Source organism: Cervus canadensis, chromosome 17 (genome assembly GCF_019320065.1).
Source record: "Cervus canadensis isolate Bull #8, Minnesota chromosome 17, ASM1932006v1, whole genome shotgun sequence".
NCBI classification, from domain to species: Eukaryota; Metazoa; Chordata; class Mammalia; order Artiodactyla; family Cervidae; genus Cervus; species Cervus canadensis.
In genome coordinates this window covers 64,480,511-64,500,647 of record NC_057402.1, presented here as the reverse complement: position 1 = coordinate 64,500,647, position 20,137 = coordinate 64,480,511, and the positions used below count along the sequence as shown (strand labels likewise).

At 42.7% G+C, this 20,137-nt stretch overlaps 1 protein-coding gene across 6 annotated transcripts in view; it reads left to right on the top strand.

Moving 5' to 3' along the window:
- Positions 1-20,137, top strand: part of PGPEP1L (pyroglutamyl-peptidase I like) — a 77,304-nt gene that overhangs the window by 22,508 nt on the left and 34,659 nt on the right. Inside the window, exon 2 of one of the 6 annotated variants that reach the window (XM_043490132.1) lies at positions 19,064-19,193. The exons of the other annotated variants lie outside the window; for them this stretch is intronic. The gene's annotated coding sequence lies outside the window, so the exon portion shown is untranslated. The remainder of the gene's footprint in view (positions 1-19,063; positions 19,194-20,137) is intronic. 6 annotated transcript variants of the gene reach the window in all.

Sequence of the window (20,137 nt, the reverse complement as noted above, 5' to 3'; positions counted from 1 at the left end):
CAAAAGGCTCTTAGGAATGGTTTTTCTCATTTCGGTCCTCACATCCACATTGAACACACATTTCACATTTTAAAAAAAACTTCAACATTGCATTAAGGATGCTACACCTGGGATACTAAAAGCTGTGGAGGCCCTTGTGGATCTGAACCAGGCTCCAAGCCGATCCGAGACACCACTGATGGGTCCTGGGCCTCTGCGCTGACATCTAATCACAGGTAGCTAAACTGCACCCCCGACCAGCCTTGATATGGTCACATTTCCCTGGGATGTTCCTGACTGTCCCAGCTTTGGGTCCCACCCTCCTCACATGCTACACCTTCTTTCTGGGTGGGAAAGTGTCCTGATACAGGGTTTCCTCTCTCACAGGCATTTGCAGAAATATCTAGACAGGAACTGTTGAACCCAAAGATCTATGGAGGTGAGATTTCAGGCCCTGGGTTCCCCAGAGATGGGGATATGGTTGGAGAGCCCTAATACTTTGGCCACCTCATGCGAAGAGTTGACTCATTGGAAAAGACCCTGATGCTGGGAGGGATTGGAGGCAGGAGGAGAAGGGGACAACAGAGGATGAGATGGTTGGATGGCATCACCAGCTCAATGGACATGAGTTTGAGTAAACTCCGGGAGCTGGTGATGGACAGGGAGGCCTGGCGTGCTGTGATTCATGGGGTTGCAAAGAGTCGGACATGACTGAGCGACTTAACTGAACTGAACTGAGGATGCATTTGGGGTAGTGGTCCTGAGGCAGCATCCTACTGGGATCCTCCTCTCTTTTGCCCATTGTAAGATTATTTCTGTCCTTTACCCATCTTGGTAACTAAGTTCTAAGAGCTCACAATTTGTAGACATATATTAATAGCCTGGCCTTCCAAGTGGCGCTAGGGGGAAAGAACCCTCCTGCCTCTGCAGGAGACAGAAGAGACAGTGGTTTGATTGCAGTTTGGGAGATTCCCTGGAGAAAGAAATGACAACCCACTCCAGTATTCTTGCCTGGGAAATCCTCATGGGCAGAGGAGCCTGGCAGGCTACAGTCCATGAGGTCACAAAGAGTCAGACATGACTAAAGCGACTAAGCACACACAACATGCACATATAGTAGGAGCCAGTTAATCAAGACAACATGGCTCTAAACATTTGTACCACGAATAACAGTGCCTCCAAAATACCCAAAGCAAAAACTAATAGAACTGTAAGTCTTATTAACAGTTATAGTCAGGGATTTTAACATTCTCCTTTTGATAATGGATAGAAATACATAGACAGAAAATAACAAAGATACAGAAAACCTGAACAAACTATCCATCAGCTTGACCTAATTGACATTATAGAACTCTCCACCCCAAGCAGAATACAACTCTTTTCAGTACATGTAGGACATTTACCAAGACAGACCATATGCTGGGTCATAAGACAAGTGTGAATAAATTCGAAAGAATTCAAGTCATGCAAAGTAGTTCTCTGGCCACACTGGATTTAAATTTGAAATTAGCTCTAGAAACTGGAAAATCTGCATATATTTGCACATATTTAGAAACTAAATAATACCCTTCTAAGTAAACCATGGATCAAAGAAGGAATAAGAAGCACTATTATAGCCTTTTGAAATAAATGAAAGTAAAAACACAACATATTAAAATTTGTGGCATGTTGCTAATGCAGAACTTGGGACATTCATAGCACTGAATGAGGATATTAGAAAAGAAGAAAAGTCTCAAGTCCATGTCCTCAGCTTCTACCTTAAGAAACTAGAAAAAGAGCAAGTTAAATCCACACTAAGGAGAAAAGAGAAAGTAATAAAGATCAAAACAGAAATCAATGAACTAGATAGCAGAAACATAATAATGAGAATCAAAGAAACCAAGAGCTGGTTCTTTGAGAAAGTCAATAAAATTGATAAATGTATAACCAGAGGAATCAAGAAAAGAGAGAGAGAGAATAGTTCCTGTTAATTTTTAAATTCACTTACAGTGCTCTGGCTTCCAGCCCTGGTCCTATACTCAAGCTGCTCCCATCAGAGTCACTAAAGACCTCTTAAAAAAGAGGTCTTTTTTGCCATTTTACTTGACCTCCCTGGGGTCCTAATAGTCTTTATGGTAGATACAGTATTATTATTGTTCCTATGATAGAGGTGAAGAGACTGAGGCCCAAGGTGACCAGATCCTCCTTCCTTCTCCTTTTATTGGCTTGATATGTTGCTGTTAGGATTCAATGAGATAAAATAATAAATAACCTGTAAGGTCTTAGCTCGGCTCGTATCTTCACTAGTGCCTCAAAGAAAACACCACTTAATCACAAGCTTACTTTTCCAAAACCATACCCACTTCCAACAAGCTCATGTCCTCAAACTCTGGCCACCAGAAAAGTCTGGACTCCCCACTGTCCCTGCCTGTTCCTTGGTTCCTGGGGAAATAACCACAATTAGATTGTTCTGGGTTTGCAGTACAGAATTTGGGGGGGAATAATTGCCATCCAAAATGTTGTGGTCCATGCACAGGTTGGAAGAGAATTTCCAGACACAAAATATCTCAGAAGGGAGTGAGTTTACTGAGAACAAAGAGTGGAGCTGGTGAGGGGCACTGCAAACACAGCAGTCTGACATCCTGACTGTCCATGGAGAGCCAACCCCTTTCATGGGCTAGTGGCCAACTTTTATAGCCTCAGGACAAAGGAAATCTCTGCGGAAAGGCTGGTGTTAGATGATTGATCAGGAAGCAATATGGTAAATATTTCACCCAACATACAGTTGGGCTACTGGGTGGTTTAGGTCAGGGGGGCTCATGGCAACAGTTGTTATGGGGCTTGGACATTTTTGGAGATTTGGTCCTGCAACCTCAGTATAGGGCTCCACCTTACCCCATCTTTTTATTCATGGGCCAAATCTTTTGCCCCTTACCCTGCTGCGTATCTGTCCCTGTCTCAGGCTATCAGGACCCAGGTCATTGAGAAAAAGGGTGATGATGACTGCTTTGACTTCTTCAAGCTGAACACAGGCATTGTAGGGCCCTGGGTTCCCTTTGCCTGCTCTATGTCACGGTATACTTAAGGAAGAAAGTGGGGGTCCTCAGAATGGTATGGTGTCTTGTTCCAGTGCTGTCCAGGAGTTGACCAGCTGATATTCTTGCCATGCTACCATTTGTAAATTTGTTGTATTCTAGAAGAAACGAACTTAACAAGAAGGTTAAGATATATGGCCCGAAGATTAGTAGAAGTAGAAGAGCTATCAAGAGGCCCAGAGGAGGGATTAGCTAGGAGAACCAGGACCAAATATTGGTCTCACAATGCCACAGGTCAGATTCCCCAGAGGCTGCCTTCTCTGTTTACTCCATCAATAGTGCCTCAGAGGCCAGCCTGGACCTGCCCTCATTGGTTAAAGAAGCAGCACTCTTCCTTCAGCACTGCACACATCCCACCTTGGTTCACGGTTAGTAAGTCTAAAGCCTTCTGTTCTGTAAGACTTAAAACTAAACTTAGAAGTCCTGCTGAAAAAAAAATCTACAAGCAATAAATGCTGCAGAGGGTGTGTAGAAATGGGAACTGTCTTACACTGTTGGTAGGAATGCAAATTGACACAACCACTATGGAGCACAGTATGGAAATTTCTTTAAAGCTAGGAATAAAACTACCTTATGACCCAACAATGTACCCCAATGTTCATTGCAACACTATTTACAATAGCTAGGATGGGAAGCAACCCAGATGTCTATCAACAGATGAATGGATAAAGAAACTGTGGTACATATACACCGTGGAATTTTACTCAGCCATAAAAAGGAGCATATTTGAATCAGTTCTAATGAGGAGGATGAACCAAGAGCCTATTAAACAAAGTAAAGTAAGTCAGAAAGAGAAAGATAAATATCGTATATTAACACATATGTGTGGAATCTGGAAAGAGGGTACTGATGAACCTATTTGCAAGGCAGCAATGGAGATGCAGACATAGAAAATGGACTTATGGAGACAGTGGAGGAAGACGAGGGTGGGAAGAATTGAGAGAGTAGCACTGAAACATATGCATTACCATGTGTAAAATTATTAGGTTGGTGCAAAAGTAATTTTGATTTTGCATTTTTGAACTTTGCCATTTGATATTTGAATATATTCTTTTTTTTTCCATTTATTTTTATTAGTTGGAGGCTAATCACTTTACAATATTGTAGTGGTTTTTGCCATACATTGACATGAATCAGCCATGGATTTACATGTGTTCCCCATCCCGATCCCCCCTCCCACCTCCCTTTCCATCCCATCCCTCTGGGTCTTCCCAGTGCACCAGCCCTGAGCATTTGTCTCATGCATCCAACCTGGGCTGGTGATCTGTTTCACCCTTGATAGTGTATTTGTTTCAATGCTATTCTCAGAACATCCCACCTTTGCCTTCTCCCACAGAGTCCAAAAGTCTGTTCTGTACATCTGTGTCTCTTTTTCTGTTTTGCATTATTGTTACCATCTTTTAAAATTCCATATATATGCATTAGTATACTGTATTGGTCTTTATCTTCCTGGCTTACTTCACTCTGTATAATGGGCTCTAGTTTCATCCATCTTATTAGAACTGATTCAAATGAATTCTTTTTAATGGCTGAGTAATATTCCATGGTGTATATGTACCACAGCTTCCTTATCCATTCATCTGCTGATGGGTATCTAGGTTGCTTCAATGTCCTGGCAATTATAAACAGTGCTACGATGAACACTGGGGTACACGTGCCTCTCAGATCTGGTTTCCTGGGTGTGTATGCCCAGGAGTGGGATTGCTGGGTCATATGGCAGTTCTAATTCCAGTTTTTTAAGGAATCTCCACACTGTTCTCCATAGTGGCTGTACTAGTTTGCATTCCCACCAACAGTGTAAGAGGGTTCCCTTTTCTCCACACCCTCTCCAGCATTTATTGCTTGTAGACTTTTGGATAGCAGCCATCCTGACTGGCGTGTAATGGTACCTCATTGTGGTTCTGATTTGCATTTCTCTGATAATGAGTGATGTTGAGCATCTTTTCATGTGTTTGTTAGCCATCTGTATGTCTTCTTTGGAGAAATGTCTGTTTAGATCTTTGGCCCATTTTTTGATTGGGTCATTTATTTTTCTGGAATTGAGCTGCAGGAGTTGCTTGTATATTTTTGAGATTAATCCTTTGTTTCTTCATTTGCTATTATTTTCTCCCATTCTGAAGGCTGTCTTTTCACCTTGCTTATAGTTTTCTTTGTTGTGCAAAAGCTTTTCAGTTTAATTAGGTCCCATTTGTCTATTTTTGCTTTTATTTCCAATATTCTGGGAGGTGGGTCATAGAGGATCCTGCTGTGATTTATGTTGGAGAGTGTTTTGCCTATGTTCTCCTCTAGGAGTTTTATAGTTTCTGATCTTACTGATCTTTAATCCATTTTGAGTATATTTTTGTGTATGGTGTTAGAAAGTGTTCTAGTTTCATTCTTTTACAAGTGGTTGACCAGTTTTCCCAGCACCACTTGTTAAAGAGGTTGTTTTCTTTCCATTGTATATCCTTGCCTCCTTTGTCAAAGATAAGGTGTCCATAGGTATGTGGATTTATCTCTGGAATTTCTATTCTGTTCCATTGATCTATATTTCTGTCTTTGTGCCAGTACCATACTGTCTTGATGACTGTGGCTTTGTAGTAGAGCCTGAAGTCAGGTAGGTTGATTCCTCTGGTTCCATTCTTCTTTCTCAAGATTGCTTTGGCTATTCGAGGTTTTTTGTATTTCCATACAAATTGTGAAATTATTTGTTCTAGTTCTGTGAAGAATACCGTTGGTAGCTTGATAGTGATTGCACTGAATCTATAGATTGCTTTGGATAGTATACTCATTTTCACAATATTGATTCTTCCAATCAATGAACACTATATTTCTCCATCTTTTTGTGTCCTCTTTGATTCTTTCATCAGTGTTTTATAGTTTTCTATGTATAGGTCTTTTGTTTCTTTAGGTAGATATACTCCTAAGTATTTTATTCTTTTTGTTGCAATAGTGAATGGTATTGTTTCCTTAATTTCTCTTTCTGTTTTCTCATTGTTAGTGTATAGTAATGCAAGGGATTTCTGTGTGTTAATTTTATATCCTGAAACTTTACAATATTCATTGATTAGCTCTAGTAATTTTCTGGTGGAGTCTTTAGGGTTTTCTATGTAGAGGATCATGTCATCTGCAAGCAGTGAGAGTTTTTCTTCTTCTTTGCCTATCTGGATTCCTTTTATTTCTTTTTCTGCTCTGATTGCTGTGGCCAAAACTTCCAAAACTATGTTGAATATTAGTGCTGAGAGTGGGCACCCTTGTCTTGTTCCTGATTTTAGGGAAAATGCTTTCAATTTTTCACCATTGAGGATAATGTTTGCCGTGGGTTTGTCATATATAGCTTTTATTATGTTGAGGTATGTTCCTTCTATTCCTGCTTCCTGGAGAGTTTTTATCATAAATGGATGTTGAAGTTTGTCAAAGGCTTTTTCTGCATCTATTGAGATAATCATATGGTTTTTATCTTTCAATTTGTTAATGTTGTTTATTACATTGATTGATTTGTGGATATTAAAGAATCCTTGCATTCCTGGGATAAAGCCCACTTGGTCATGATGTATGATTTTTTTAATATGTTGTTGGATTCTGTTTGCTAGAATTTTGTTAAGGGTTTTTGCATCTATGTTCATCAGTGATATTGGCCTGTAGTTTTCTTTTTTCGTGGCATCTTTGTCTGGTTTTGGAATTAGGGCGATGGTGGCCTCATAGAATGAGTTTGGAAGTTTACCTTCTTCTGCAATTTTCTGGAAGAGTTTGAGTAAGATAGGTGTTAGCTCTTCTCTAAATTTTTGGTAGAATTCAGCTGTGAAGCCATCTGGTCCTGGGCTTTTGTTTGCTGGAAGATTTCTGATTACAGTTTCGATTTCCTTGCTTGTGATGGGTCTGTTAAGATCTTCTATTTCTTCCTGGTTCAGTTTTGGAAAGTTATACTTTTCTAAGAATTTGTCCATTTCTTCCAAGTTGTCCATTTTATTGGCATAGAGCTGCTGGTAGTAGTCTCCTATGATCCTTTGTATTTCAGTGTTGTCTGTTGTGGTCTCTCCATTTTCATTTCTAATTTTGTTGATTTGGTTCTTCTCCCTTTGTTTCTTAATGAGTCTTGCTAACAGTTTGTCAATTTTGTTTATCTTTTCAAAAAACCAACTTTTAGCTTTGTTGATTTTTGCTATGGTCTCTTTTGTTTCTTTTGCATTTATTTCTGCCCTAATTTTTAATATTTCTTTCCTTCTACTAACCCTGGGGTTCTTTATTGCTTCCTTCTGTAGTTGCTTTAGGTGTAGAGCTAGGTTATTTATTTGACTTTTTTCTTGTTTCTTGAGGTAAGCCTGTAATGCTATGAACCTTCCCCTTAGCACTGCTTTTACAGTGTCCCATAGGTTTTGGGTTGTTGTGTTTTCATTTTCATTCATTTCTATGCAAATTTTGATTTCTATTTTGATTTCTTCTATGATTTGTTGGTTATTCAGAAGCGTGTTATTTAGCCCCCATATGTTTGAATTTTTAGTAGTTTTTTTCCTGTAATTGAGATGTAATCATACTGCATTGTGGTCAGAAAAAATGACTGGAATGATTTCAATTTTTTTGAATTTACCAAGGCTAGATTTATGGCCCCAGGATGTGATCTATTCTAGAGAAGTTTCCGTGTGCACTTGAGAAAAAGGTGAAGTTGATTGTTTTGGGGTGAAATGTCCTATAGATATCAATTAGGTCTAGCTGGTCCATTGTGTCATTTAAAGTTTGTGTTTCCTTGTTAATTTTCTGTTTAGTTGATCTATCCATAGGTGTGAGTTGGGTATTAAAGTCTCCCACTATTATTGTGTTATAGTTAATTTCCCCTTTCATATTCGTTAGCATTTGCCTTACATATTGCAGTGCTCCTATGTTGGGTGCATATATATTTATAATTGTTATATCTTCTTCTTGGGTTGATCCTTTGATCATTATGTAGTGTCCTTCTTTGTCTCTTTTCACCTTTATTTTAAAGTCTATTTTATCTGATATAAGTATTGCAACTCCTGCTTTCTTTTGGTCTCCATTTGCATGAAATATTTTTTTCCAGCCCTTCACTTTCAGTCTGTATGTGTCCCTTGTTTTGAGGTGGGTCTCTTGTAGACAGCATATATAAGGGTCTTGTTTTTGTATCCATTCAGCCAGTCTTTGTCTTTTGGTTGGGGCATTCAACCCATTTACATTTAAGGTAATTATTGATAGGTATGGTCCCATTGCCATTTACTCTGTTGTTTTGGGTTCGCATTTATACAACCTTTCTGTGTTTCCTGTCTAGAGAAGATCCTTTAGCATTTGCTGAAGAACTAGTTTGGTGGTGCTGAATTCTCTCAGCTTTTGCTTGTCTGTAAAGCTTTTGAATTCTCCTGCATATCTGAATGAGATCCTTGCTGGGTACAGTAATCTGGGTTGTAGGTTATTCTCTTTCATTACTTTAAGTATGTCCTGCCATTCCCTTCTGGCCTGAAGAGTTTCTATTGATAGATCAGCTGTTATCCTTATGGGAATCCCCTTGTGTGTTATTTGTTGTTTCTCCCTTGCTGCTTTTAATATTTGTTCTTTGTGTTTGACCTTTGTTAATTTGATTAGTATGTGTCTTGGGGTGTTTCACCTTGGGTTTATCCTGTTTGGGACGCTCTGGGTTTCTTGGACTTGTGTAACTATTTCCTTCCCCATTTTAGGGAAGTTTTCAGCTATTATCTCCTGGAGTATTTTCTCATGGCCTTTCTTTTTGTCTTCTTCTTCTGGGACTCCTAAGATTCAAATGTTGGGGTGTTTCACATTGTCCCAGAGGTCCCTGATGTTGTCCTCATTTCTTTTGATTCTTTTTCTTTTTTCCTCTCTGCTTCATTTATTTCCACCATTTTATCTTCTACCTCACTTATCCTATCTTCTGCCTCTGTTATTCTACTGTTGGTTCCCTCCAGAGTGTTTTCGATCTCATTTATTACATTATTCATTTTTAACTGACTCTTTTATTTCTTCTAGGTCCTTGTTAAACATTTATTGCATCTTCTCAATCCTTGTATCCAGGCTATTTATCTGTGACTCCATTTTATTTTCAAGATTTTGGATCATTTTTATTATTTATTTTTATTATTTTTATCATTTATTATTTATTTTTATTATCATTATTCTAAATTCTTTTTCAGGTAGATTCCTTATCTCCTCCTCTTTTGTTTGGCTTGGTGGGCATTTTTCATGTTCCTTTACCTGCTGGGTATTTCTCTGCCTTTTCATCTTGTTTAGATGGCTGTGTTTGGAGTGGTCTTTCTGTATTCTGGTGGTCTGTGGTTCCTTTTTATTGTGGAGGTTTCTCTGAGTGGGTGGGGTTGGACAATTGGCTTGTCAAGGTTTCCTGGTTAGGGAAGCTTATGTCGGTGTTCTGGTGCATGGAACTGGATTTCTTCTCTCTGGAGTGCAATGGAGTGTCCAGTAGTGAGTTTTGAGATGGGTCTATGTATTTGGTGTATTTGGTCTATGTATTTGGGCAGCCTATATGTTGACGCTCAGGGCTATGTTCCTGTGTTGCTGGAGAATTTGCATGGTATGTCTTGCTTTGGAACTTATTGGCTCTTGGGTGGTGGTTGGTTTCAGTGTAGGTATGGAGGCTTTTAGATGGTCTCTTATTACTTAATGTTCCATGTAGTCAGGAGTTTTCTGGTGTTCTCAGGTTTTGGGCTTCAGTCTCTTACCTCTGAATTCTTATTCTTCCAGTAGCCTCAAGACTTCTCCAACTATAAGCACTGATAATAAAACTTCTAGGTTAATGGTGAAAAGATTCTCCACAGTGAGGGACACCCAGAGAGGTTCACAGAGTTACATGAAGAAGAGGAGAGGGAGGAGGGAGGTAGAGGTGAGCAGGAGGAGGAAAAGGGGGACTCAAGAGGATAGAGACATATCTACGCAGTACTCTGTTCCCTAAGTGTTCTCCGTAGCCCAGAACACCCACAGAGATTCACAGAATTGAATTGAGAAGAGAAAGAGGAGGGAGGAAATAGAGGTGATCTGGGGGAGAAAAAGGAGAGTCAAAAGGGGGAGAGAGTAATCATCACACTCCTGAGTAAAAATGGGTACTGAATATTGGATTCTTAAATGTCCAAAATTGATATCAAATACTGAGAAACAAAGATTAAAAATCTAGAGTAGAGGTTAGACTGTTAAAAATACAATATTAGAAATGAAAACACAAAAAATTTAAAAATATATATGAAGTTCGCTTTAAAAATAGGGTCTTTTTTTTTTGCAAGGTTATAGTGAAATGAAAATGAAAATTAAGGAGTAATAGAGGACTTTAAAAGAAAATTTAAAAAAATGAAAATTAAGGAGTAATAGAGGAGTAATAGGGACTTTTAAAAGAAAAGAAAAGAGAAAAAGTTTTAAAAAAACTAAAAAAAATTTTTTTAATTAAAAAAATAGTAAAAATATATCTAGGAGTTTCTCTGGAGCTGTTGCAGGCAGTGTGGGTTCAGTTCAGTTTCAGATAGCTCCTCGTTCCAGCTTACACTTCTCGATATCTATAGGCCCCTTCCGGTGTAGTCGGTGTCACAACAGGGATTTTAATCTGTTGCACCGGTCACTTCTGAAGTGGTTCCCTTTGTTTATTTGGCTTCTGTTTGCTGGTCTCTTCAGTGTCTAATTTCCACCCTGACACAGGCGGCGGAGGTGGTCTCTTGTTAAGGTTCGCTTGTTCAGTTGTGCTGTGGGGAGGGAGGGGCGCTGCAGACAAATGTCACCGGCGTGTGTGGGGAGCATTCAGTGTTCCGGCCTCACTGGGTTTGCCCCTGCTCACGGGTGTGTGCTTTCCCTGTCTACACTGCTCAGGCTCTAGGCTGCTCTCCAGGGAGCGGGCCCTGAGTTTCGTGGGGTTCCAGTTTTCAGGTACTCCCCAAACCGCGGACTCGGTTGGGCCTGCGTTTTGTGCCCTCCCGGTTGGAGCAGCTCAGGGAGCCAGGAGCTTGACGAGTGCCCTCTCCCCGGGTGCGGTGCGCCTTATCCCCTCCGCGGTCCCAGCCTCAGTTTCCACTTGCACCGGTCTGGTGTGCCTTGTGCCGGTTCTGGGGAGCTGGTCTCTAGCCATGACCCTCCCAGCGGATGTCAACCATCCAGAATCTCAGGAAGTCTTTGGTTAGAAACTGGGAGCCTGTTTGTAGTTTGGTAGGGGATGCCGTCTCTGGGGCCGAATTTGCCCCTTTCCCCTCCCCACTGCCTCCTGCCTCCAGCGGGGATGGGCCGGTCCACAGCCCGCTAGTTTTCCTCTGGAATTGCTCAGTCTTTCCTTTGTTCTGCGAACGGGCCAGCAGTGTGTTCAGTTAGCGCTTTTCGCCAGTTAATTTTCTCTATCTCTCTTGCTATCCCACAGTTTAAGTTGCTATCTCGCGTTAGCTCCCTCCGATTGCCCTCAGGGCATTCAGGCCCAGTCCTTACCCTAAGCAATGCCGCCCACTCCTCTCTGGAGCGTCTGGGGTACTTTTCTGCTGGGAGTTGTTTTTAGGCATGTAATCTGTGGGTTTTATTTATTTTTCCTCCCAGTTAAGTTGCCCTCTGAGATTCGAAAACTTCCCCCAGACCCGCCAGTGAGAGGGTTTCCTGGTGTTTGGAAACTTCCTCTATTAAGACTCCCTTCCTCGGGACGGGTCTCCATCCCTAGCTCTTTTGTCTCTCTTTTTCTCTTTTATATTTTGTCCTACCTCCTTTTGAAGACAATGGGCTGTTTTTCTGGGCTCCTGATGTCCTCTGCTTGCGATCAGAAGTTGTTTTGTGCAGTTTGCTCAGCGTTCAAATGTTCTTTCAATGAATTTGTAGGGGAGAAAGTGGTCTCCACGCCCTATTCCTCCGCCATCTTCTGGAATATATTCTTAAGTAAATGTGGTTATATATATATATATTTTTTTAAGTGCCTGCTGAGTCCATGTTACCCTAATGAGTAACCCCAGAACTGAAATTATGTCAGGGGCTGCGCTCTTCAACCTATGTGATTGAGAGTACAGGGGAAGTGGGATATTGTCACTTATAAGAGTAAGGTTAGCAATTACATATACAAGGGTGCCGGGGCCTGTCCAGTTGGCTGGGAGATACAAGTAGGCATTGAAGCCACAGAAGAAACAGGTACAATTCCTGGGGTCTAGGTTGATGTCTAAAGTGATGTTGAAATAGAACTTCCTTAAATGGGTATAGGGATGATCCATGCCTTCATAACTGGTAGCTAGAGTTGTCCCAGACAGGGGAATCTGTGAGGGGAGGGAAGATAGTCCTTAGCCCAATTAAATGAAGGGATAGCAGGGTCCCATCTGATGTCATAGTTCTCAGGGGTCTTGAGTTTCTTTCTGTCTTCTTGTTTAACATTGAAAGGCTGGAACTAGAAGCTGTGTTTTGCTATAGGCAGCTGGTGGGAGGGGTGGGACAAAGGGATACCCCAAAACAGCCAGCTTGTGTCTAGTTGATGGTCACACGGGGAGTTTGGGAAGTAAATGTTAAAGGGGGGAGTCAGAATAATAGGTATGGGGTGATGTGTTCTGTCATTGGTTATGAGGGGGACTCACATTCGGGTAGGGGAAAGTGTGAAAGTATGATTACAGACCTGGGAAATATTAAGGAATTTATGCATGGGGGGAGGGGCCTCATAGGGAGGGAAAAGATTCACAGAGAAGGACTGGCTTTATAAGGGGGACTGAAGAGAATATGGGCCCTGGAAGGTTGTAACATGACTTCTGATGTATGTGGTTCAGACGTGTATGAGCCACTGTCAGCCTTACTCTAGGATTTATTGGCCCCTCTTGGTTGATCAAATTAAGGGGACTAGAAAGGATTCAAGTTGGTTCCATTTAGCAGGGAGTGGGAAGTGCTGGGCTTCCCTGGGGGCTCAGTGGTAAAGACTCCACCCACCAATGCAGGTTCGATCCCTGGGTCAGGAAGATCCCTTTGGAGAAGGCACTGGCAGCCCGCTGCAGTGTTCTTGCCAGGAGATCCCATGGACAGAGGAGCCTAGCAGGCTCCAGCCCACGGGGTCACAAAGGGTCAGACACAGCTTAGTGACTGAACAATAAAGACAATGGGAAGTGCCACTAGGCCGTGTTGGGGGAAAACAGTGGTGCATATCTAGCAGTTTTTGTATGATCCTGGGGAAGGTTGGTGGAGGGGTTTAAGGGCTTCCTGAACTGTTGGTTAATATTGATGACGATTATGTGCATCTACAAGGATAGAAAAAGAGAGGAAGATGATGATTACAGCTTTAGGAGACTAGATTCAGTTATCAATAGAGTTGTTGTGGGGAATAATCTTGTAAGTCTCCTTGAAGGGTTTTGTCCCATGCTGGTACACACACACACACATACACACAGTTGTTGTTGAGATGGGATTAGGAGAGGTAGGTAGGGGTTCTGAAGATTTATATCCTACAATAAGGGGTAATAAAAGCAGAGTGTTGAGATAGAAATCTGAGACCAGTTCAAGGGAGATGACAGAAAGAGAAAAAAAGAGGAGTTGACAGAAGGTGTAGGTTTTTGGGTTAGGAGTTGGGGTTAGGCTGCCTTTGCAAAGCTTGAGGAAGACAAGGATGCCACGGGCTGGTCCCACAAGCGTGGGACAAAATAACCCATGGGAGGGAAAGAGCCCAGGGAATGAAAAGGAGGATAGCAAGATGAAAATCAGGTTGGCGAGGCTCTATGTTCAGCACAGACCTGATGGTTTTTTGAAGAGGAAGCAGAGGGTGTCCCAGAGCTCACAGTCATAAGAGGCGTCTTGTGAGTCTTGGGTTGGTTGGAGATCTTCTTCTTCTGGAGAAAGATCTGTCTTCAGTTGTGACACATGGATCCAGGAGGTAAAGCCTTGGATTTTGGCAGCTGTGAGAGGGTCAGCAAGACTTAGTTTGGTTCTGTCCACACTGCTTTGATGGATTTCCATCCTGTGTAAGAGTGTTAACATATACCCAGTCCCTGGGGTTTAGGCAGGGAGGACTCTGAAAAATTAGAATCTGGCTTGGGACTGTTTTGGTTCTAGTATTCCCACATATTTTTAAGAGTTAAATCTAAAATTGTAAGATAGTCTACTCATTAATGGGCCTCAGGGTCAATGAAGAGGTCTGTGCTTAAGAATGATCTCCCCATAAATGATTTCATAAGGGCTTGGATGAGTCCTGGATTTGGGGAAAGCGATGGAAAGAAGGGTGACCCAGGTTTGCTAGTTTCTATCAGTAGGTACTTTTTGAGGGCCGGATTGGCTCTTTCTACCTTTCCAGACCTTTGAGGGTGTCAAGCTGAATGAAGATCGTGGTTCATTTGTAGGTCTTTGTTGACACCTTGGCTCAGACTGGAAATAAACACAGGGAGATTATCTGATTGTAAAGAGCTTGGAAGTCCAAACCTAGGTATAACACGTTCCAAGAGGGCAGTGGTGACCTCAGTGGCCTCGGTCTTAGCTGGGTAGGCTTCACTTCATCTATAAAGGCACCTAACATCACTCAGAGGTACTTATAGCCTTTGCAAGGGAGCATGTAAGTCAGATCTATTCACCAATAGATTTGGTTTCCTCGCTTCTGGTTCAGATGGAGCAGTGGGATGGTGGGGGGCAAGTTATAGCCCTCTCTGGGTTGGCCTGGAGACAAGCAGGACAGGCTTGGGATGTTGATTGAAGGGTTGAGAGGATTCCTTTTCTGGTGAATATTGTCCCCATTAGTCTAAAAAGCAATTCAGCCCCTAAATGGGTGGCCTGATGCAGGTGGGTTTAGTATCTTCCATTGGAAAGCGTCTGGTAAGTGGAGTTTATCGTCTGGGCTCAGTAGCCATCCTTCAGGGATTAAAATGAACCTGCAGTTCTGTCCTTCTGTGAGTTCAGAGGGTGGGTACTGAAGTGGTAAGAAGTCTAGACTTGGGATCAGGGGAGCCTGTAGGATGCTTAGGGTGGCCTTTTTGGCTTCTTTAGCTGCTTTATTATTTCCTTTACTTATATCTGATGAATCCTTCTGGTTTGCCCTGCAGTGGATGATGTCCTGCAGTGGGGATTTTATAGCTTCTAGTAAGCCCAAAATGTCTGGCCCAGTGCTTAATTGGAGTATGACGTGCAGTTAATAGGCCCCTTTCCTTCCAGATGGCCACATGGGCATGGACTATATAGAAGGTGTGTGCTGAGTCTATATGTAAATATTGACTCATAGTCCGTCTCCTACTTTGAGGGCTCTAGTTAGAAGGATGAGTTCTGATTTTTGGGTGGAAGTATTTGCCCTGTGGGGTGGGCCTGACTCTATTACTTCTGTAAAGTTGACTATGGCATACCCTGAGATCCTTCAGCATTCCTGGATGGAACTGCTGCCATCTGTAAACCATTCTGTGTCTGGATTGGGTAAAGGCATAGATCTGGCCTAGCACTATATTGTTCAGTCACTCAGTCATGTCTGACTCTGTGATCCCATGGACTGTAGCACGCCAGGCTTCCCTGTCCCTCACCATCTCCTGGAGCTTGTTCAAACTCACGTCCATTGAGTCAGTGATGCCATCCAACCATCTCATCCTCTGTCGTCGCCTTCTCCTCCTGCCTTCAATCTTTCCCAGCATCAGGGTCTTTTCTAATGAGTCGGCTCCTCGCATCAGGTGGCCAAGTATTGGAGCTTCAGCTTCAGCATCAGTTCTTCGAATGAATATTCAGAATTAATTTCTTTTAGGATGGACTGGTTGGATCTCCTTGCAGCCCAAGGGACTCTCAAGAGTCTTCTCCAACACCACAGTTCAAAAGCATCAATTTTTCAGCACTCAGCTTTCTTTAGGGTCCAACTTTCACATCCATACATGACTACTGGAAAACCCATAGCTTTGACTAGACAGACCTTTGTTGGCAAAGTAATGTCTCTGCTTTTTAGTATGCTGTCTAGGTTGGTCATAGCTTTTCTTTCAAGGAGCAAGAGTCTTAATTTTGTGACTACAATCACCATCTGCAGTGATGGTGGAGCCCAAGAAAATAGTCTGTCACTGTTTCCCCATCTATTTGGCATAAAGTGATTAGACTGGATGCCATGATCTTCATTTTTTGAATGTTGAGTTTTAAACCAGCTTTTTCACTCTCCTCTTTCAGCTTCATCAAGAGGCTCTTTAGTTCCTCTTTGCTTTCTGCCACAAGGGTCATGTCATCTGCGTATCTGAGGTTATTCATATTTCTCCTGGCAATCTTGATTCCAGCTTTTGCTTCATCCAGTCCGGTATTTTGCATGATGTATTCTGCATATAAATTAAATAAGCAGAGTGACAATATACAGCCTTGATGTACCTCTTTACCAATTTGGAATCAGTCTGTTGTTACATGTCCAGTTCTAACTGTTTCTTCTTGACCTGCATACAGATTTCTCAGGAGGCAGGTCAGGTGGTCTGGCATTCCCATCTCTTTAAGAATTTTCCACAGTTTGTTGTCATCCATACAGTCAAAGGCATAATCAATGAAGCAGAAGTATATGTTTTTCTGGAATTTTCTTGCTTTCTCTGTGATTCTGTGGGCATTGGCAATTTGATCTCTGCCCTTTCTAAATCCAGCTTGAATATCTGGAAGTTCTCAGTTCAGAACTTTCTCACAGCAGAAGATATTAAGAATATATAGCAAGAATATACAGAAGAACTATACAAAAAAGATCTTAATGACCTAGATAACTACAATGGTGTGATTACTCACCTAGAGTCAGACATCTTGGAGTGTGAAGTGGGCCTTAGGAAGCATCACTATGAACAAAGCTAGTGGAGGTGATGGGATTCCAGCTGAGCTATTTCAAATCCTAAAAGATGATGTTGTTAAAGTGCTGCACTCGGTATGCCAACAAATATGGAAAACTCAGCAGTGGCCACAGGACTGGAAAAGTTCAGTTTTTATCCCAATCCCAAAGAAGGACAATGACAAATAATGTTCAAACTACCACACAATTGCACTCATCTCACACACTAGCAAAGTAATGCTCAAAATTATCCAGGCCTAGCTCTATGACTAGGCTTGGTCAGTCACCTTAAACAGAAATGTAGAAGGAAGGTGTTAGGATTTGGTTTGGGCAGAAGAGTGGCAGGATCCAGGATAGTACAAGGCTTGATTGATACCTCTGACCCCTCTAAGAATAAAGCCTGATACTTTTGAATTCTGCTATCTGAAATCCAATGGAATGCCTTGGAGTTGAGGACATCTAAGACCTGGTGAGGAGTGTAAACTATTGTGAGTTTGGAAGCTTCCTCTGTGAGAACTGCAGTGACAGCTAATACTCTTAGACACGGAGGCCATCCCTGAGATGTTATGTCCAGTGTTTTAGATAGATATGCTACTGGGTGCTGAGATGGTCCCAGGGATTGGGTTAGTATCCCCAGAACCACTCCATTTCTTCCTGAACAAAGGGAGAGAGGGCTTTGTTAGATCTGGTAGGCCTGAGGCTGGCCTTATTTATTTGTGTAAAAGCTGCCTCTGTTTCAGGGCTCCATTCCAGGGGTGTTCTGGTCCTTTAATGGCATCATAAAGAGCCTTGGTCAATAGGCCATAGGTGGAAATCCAAATTTGGCTGAACCCTGTCATTCCTAAAAAGTTCCTAAGCTGTCGTCTAGTAGCTCACATGGACTTGTCTAAGATGAACTTCCTTCTATCCGGGGCAATACTTCTTTTTCCAGGGGTTAATATTAGCCCCAGGAAAGGCACTTGTTGGGCAGTAATTTGTGCCTTGGCAGGGAATACCCGTACCCTCATGCTGCTAAGAACTAGAATGGCATTATTGTCTGAGATTAGTTTGTTGTTGTGTTGTTAGTCGCTAAGTCATGTCTGACTCTGTGCAACCCCATGGACTTGCAGCCCGCCAGGCTCCTCTGTCCATGGGATTCTCCAGGTAAGAATACAGGAGTGGGTTGCCATTTCCTCCTCCAGCAGATCTTCCCAACCCAGGGATCAAACCTGCATTTCCTGCCTTGCAGGCAGATTCTTTACCACTGAGCAACCAAGGAAGTTAGTTTACCAGCACTATAAATTAAGAGATCTCTGCCACATTGGAGTAGGCAGCTTTCACCCTCCAGCATTAACAATGAAAGGGCCTTTGCTAACGCTTGACCAAACAAATGAAGACTGTCTCGAAACCCCTGAAGCAAGACCATCCGGGTGAGTTGTTTGGTATATTTGGTATTTGGGCCTTTTCATTTGAAGACAAATAAGAATTTGGTGTCAGTATGGACTGAAATGCAAAAGAAGGCATCCTTCAGGTCTAGGAGTACCATTGGGTTTGTGAAGGGATTTGACCTCAAAGGTTAAGTGGGTTAGGTACTACCAAATGAATAGGGGCCACTGCTTGGTTGACAACCCTCAGGACTAAATGTTAGGAGCTGTCAGACTTCTTTACTGCTGGGATTGGGGTATTGCAGGGAGAATTACATAGGATTAGAGGTCTAGTTTGGAGGAACTCGGAGATTAGAGGCTTCAATCCTATTAAGCCTTCCTCCTTAAGAGGATATTGTGATACTTTAGAGAAAGAGTTTGGATCCTTTAAACGGATAACTACTGGGGTGGCTGTAGCAGACCTCCTGGAAGTAGAAGTATCCCATTCTTCTGGAGGAACTTGCCTGAGGATCTGGGGCAGGATTTTAGCTAGAACCAGTTTCATAGCTGTTGTTAAAGCCATATTTACTGGCATAAATGATAATGTAGCTTTAAATTTTGTTAATAAATCTCAGCCTAACAGAGGGTGGGGCAGGTCAGGAAGACTAAGAAGGAGTGGGTGAGCAGAGTACTTTCCAGGGAACGAGGTAGGGGAGGAGTGAAACGGCCATAGGAGGATTGTCCATCCACCCCCGTTAGGAGGTTTGAGGGATAATGAGTGGGACCGGAGAAGGGCTGAATAAGTAGCCCCAGGGTCAATCAGAAAGGTTACAGTGGCCCCCACCACATCCAGGGTCACCCAGGGTGCCTCTGGTTTTTATAGGGGATATAGGGGCCTGTAGTTTGAGCCCCGGGCACTTTCAGTCATCTGTGTCCAGGAGGTCAAGACCTAAAATGCAGTCTGACTCCCACTCTCAATGGTCACCTACCACTGACAGCGGAAGCTGACTTGGATTTCGGCTGTGAGTGCTGAGTTCAGAGGCACCTCTGATATTGGGCGGCTATGATGTTGGCCCACCTGCTTGGGAAGGAGGGACAACTCCTCTTCCAGTGGCCCTTCTGGTGACAGTAAGTATCGGTGGTGGAGCGGGGCAGCTCCCGCCTGTGTTCCCTGGCTGACCGCACTGGTAGCAGGTCATCAGAGGTTTCTGAGAAAGGGAGGTACACCCATTGACCCCTGCTGTGGGAGGGACTGAAATGGCAAGAGCCATGTACTGAGCATGTCATTTAAAATTTTTCTTCCTCCCTCTGTTCCCAGCTACTCCTGGAAATTTCCTCCCTGTTGTTAGAGACCTTACAAGGCCTTATCAAGCAACACACAGGATGGTGTTTGTGGGCCCTGTTGTAGTTTCTGTAGCTTTTGCCTAGTGTCTGGAGTTGACTGGCTTATAAAGCAGACTACAAGGATAGTCCTTCCTTCATTAGTATCTGGATCTAAGTGGGTATGTTTTCCCATGGTGACTGCTAGCCAGGCCTGAGGAAGGACAGGGTTCTCAGAAGGATCCTGAGTAACTTCCCTAAGTGAAAAAGTGAAAATTTTAGTTGTTCAGTTGTGTCCGACTCTTTGCAACCCCATGGACTATAGCCTGCCAGACTCCTCTGTCCATGGAATTCTCTAGGCAAGGATACTAGAGTGAGTAGCCATTCCCTTCTCCGGGGCTATCTACCTGATCAGGGATTGAACCTGGATCTCCTGCGTTGCAGGCAGATCCTTTATCATCTGAGCCACCAGGGAAACATCCCTAGCTTGCTATAATTAATGGTTTTGATGATTGCCTTTCTCATACCCTCTGGCAGGCAGGTGATCATGTAGTCTTTCCTGGTTCATCCCCCTGACAGACCATTATCATTCACCTGGCTGCTTCATCCATGGTCTATTCTTGGGACTGCAGCTGCCCGCATTCAGTTTTCGCTGGGATTCTGAGTGTGTGCCTTATCTGCCCAAGCTTAGGCTAAGGCCCATATCCACTTCTTTTCCTTGTGAGTACAGCAAGTGGTCAACTACATGAGTG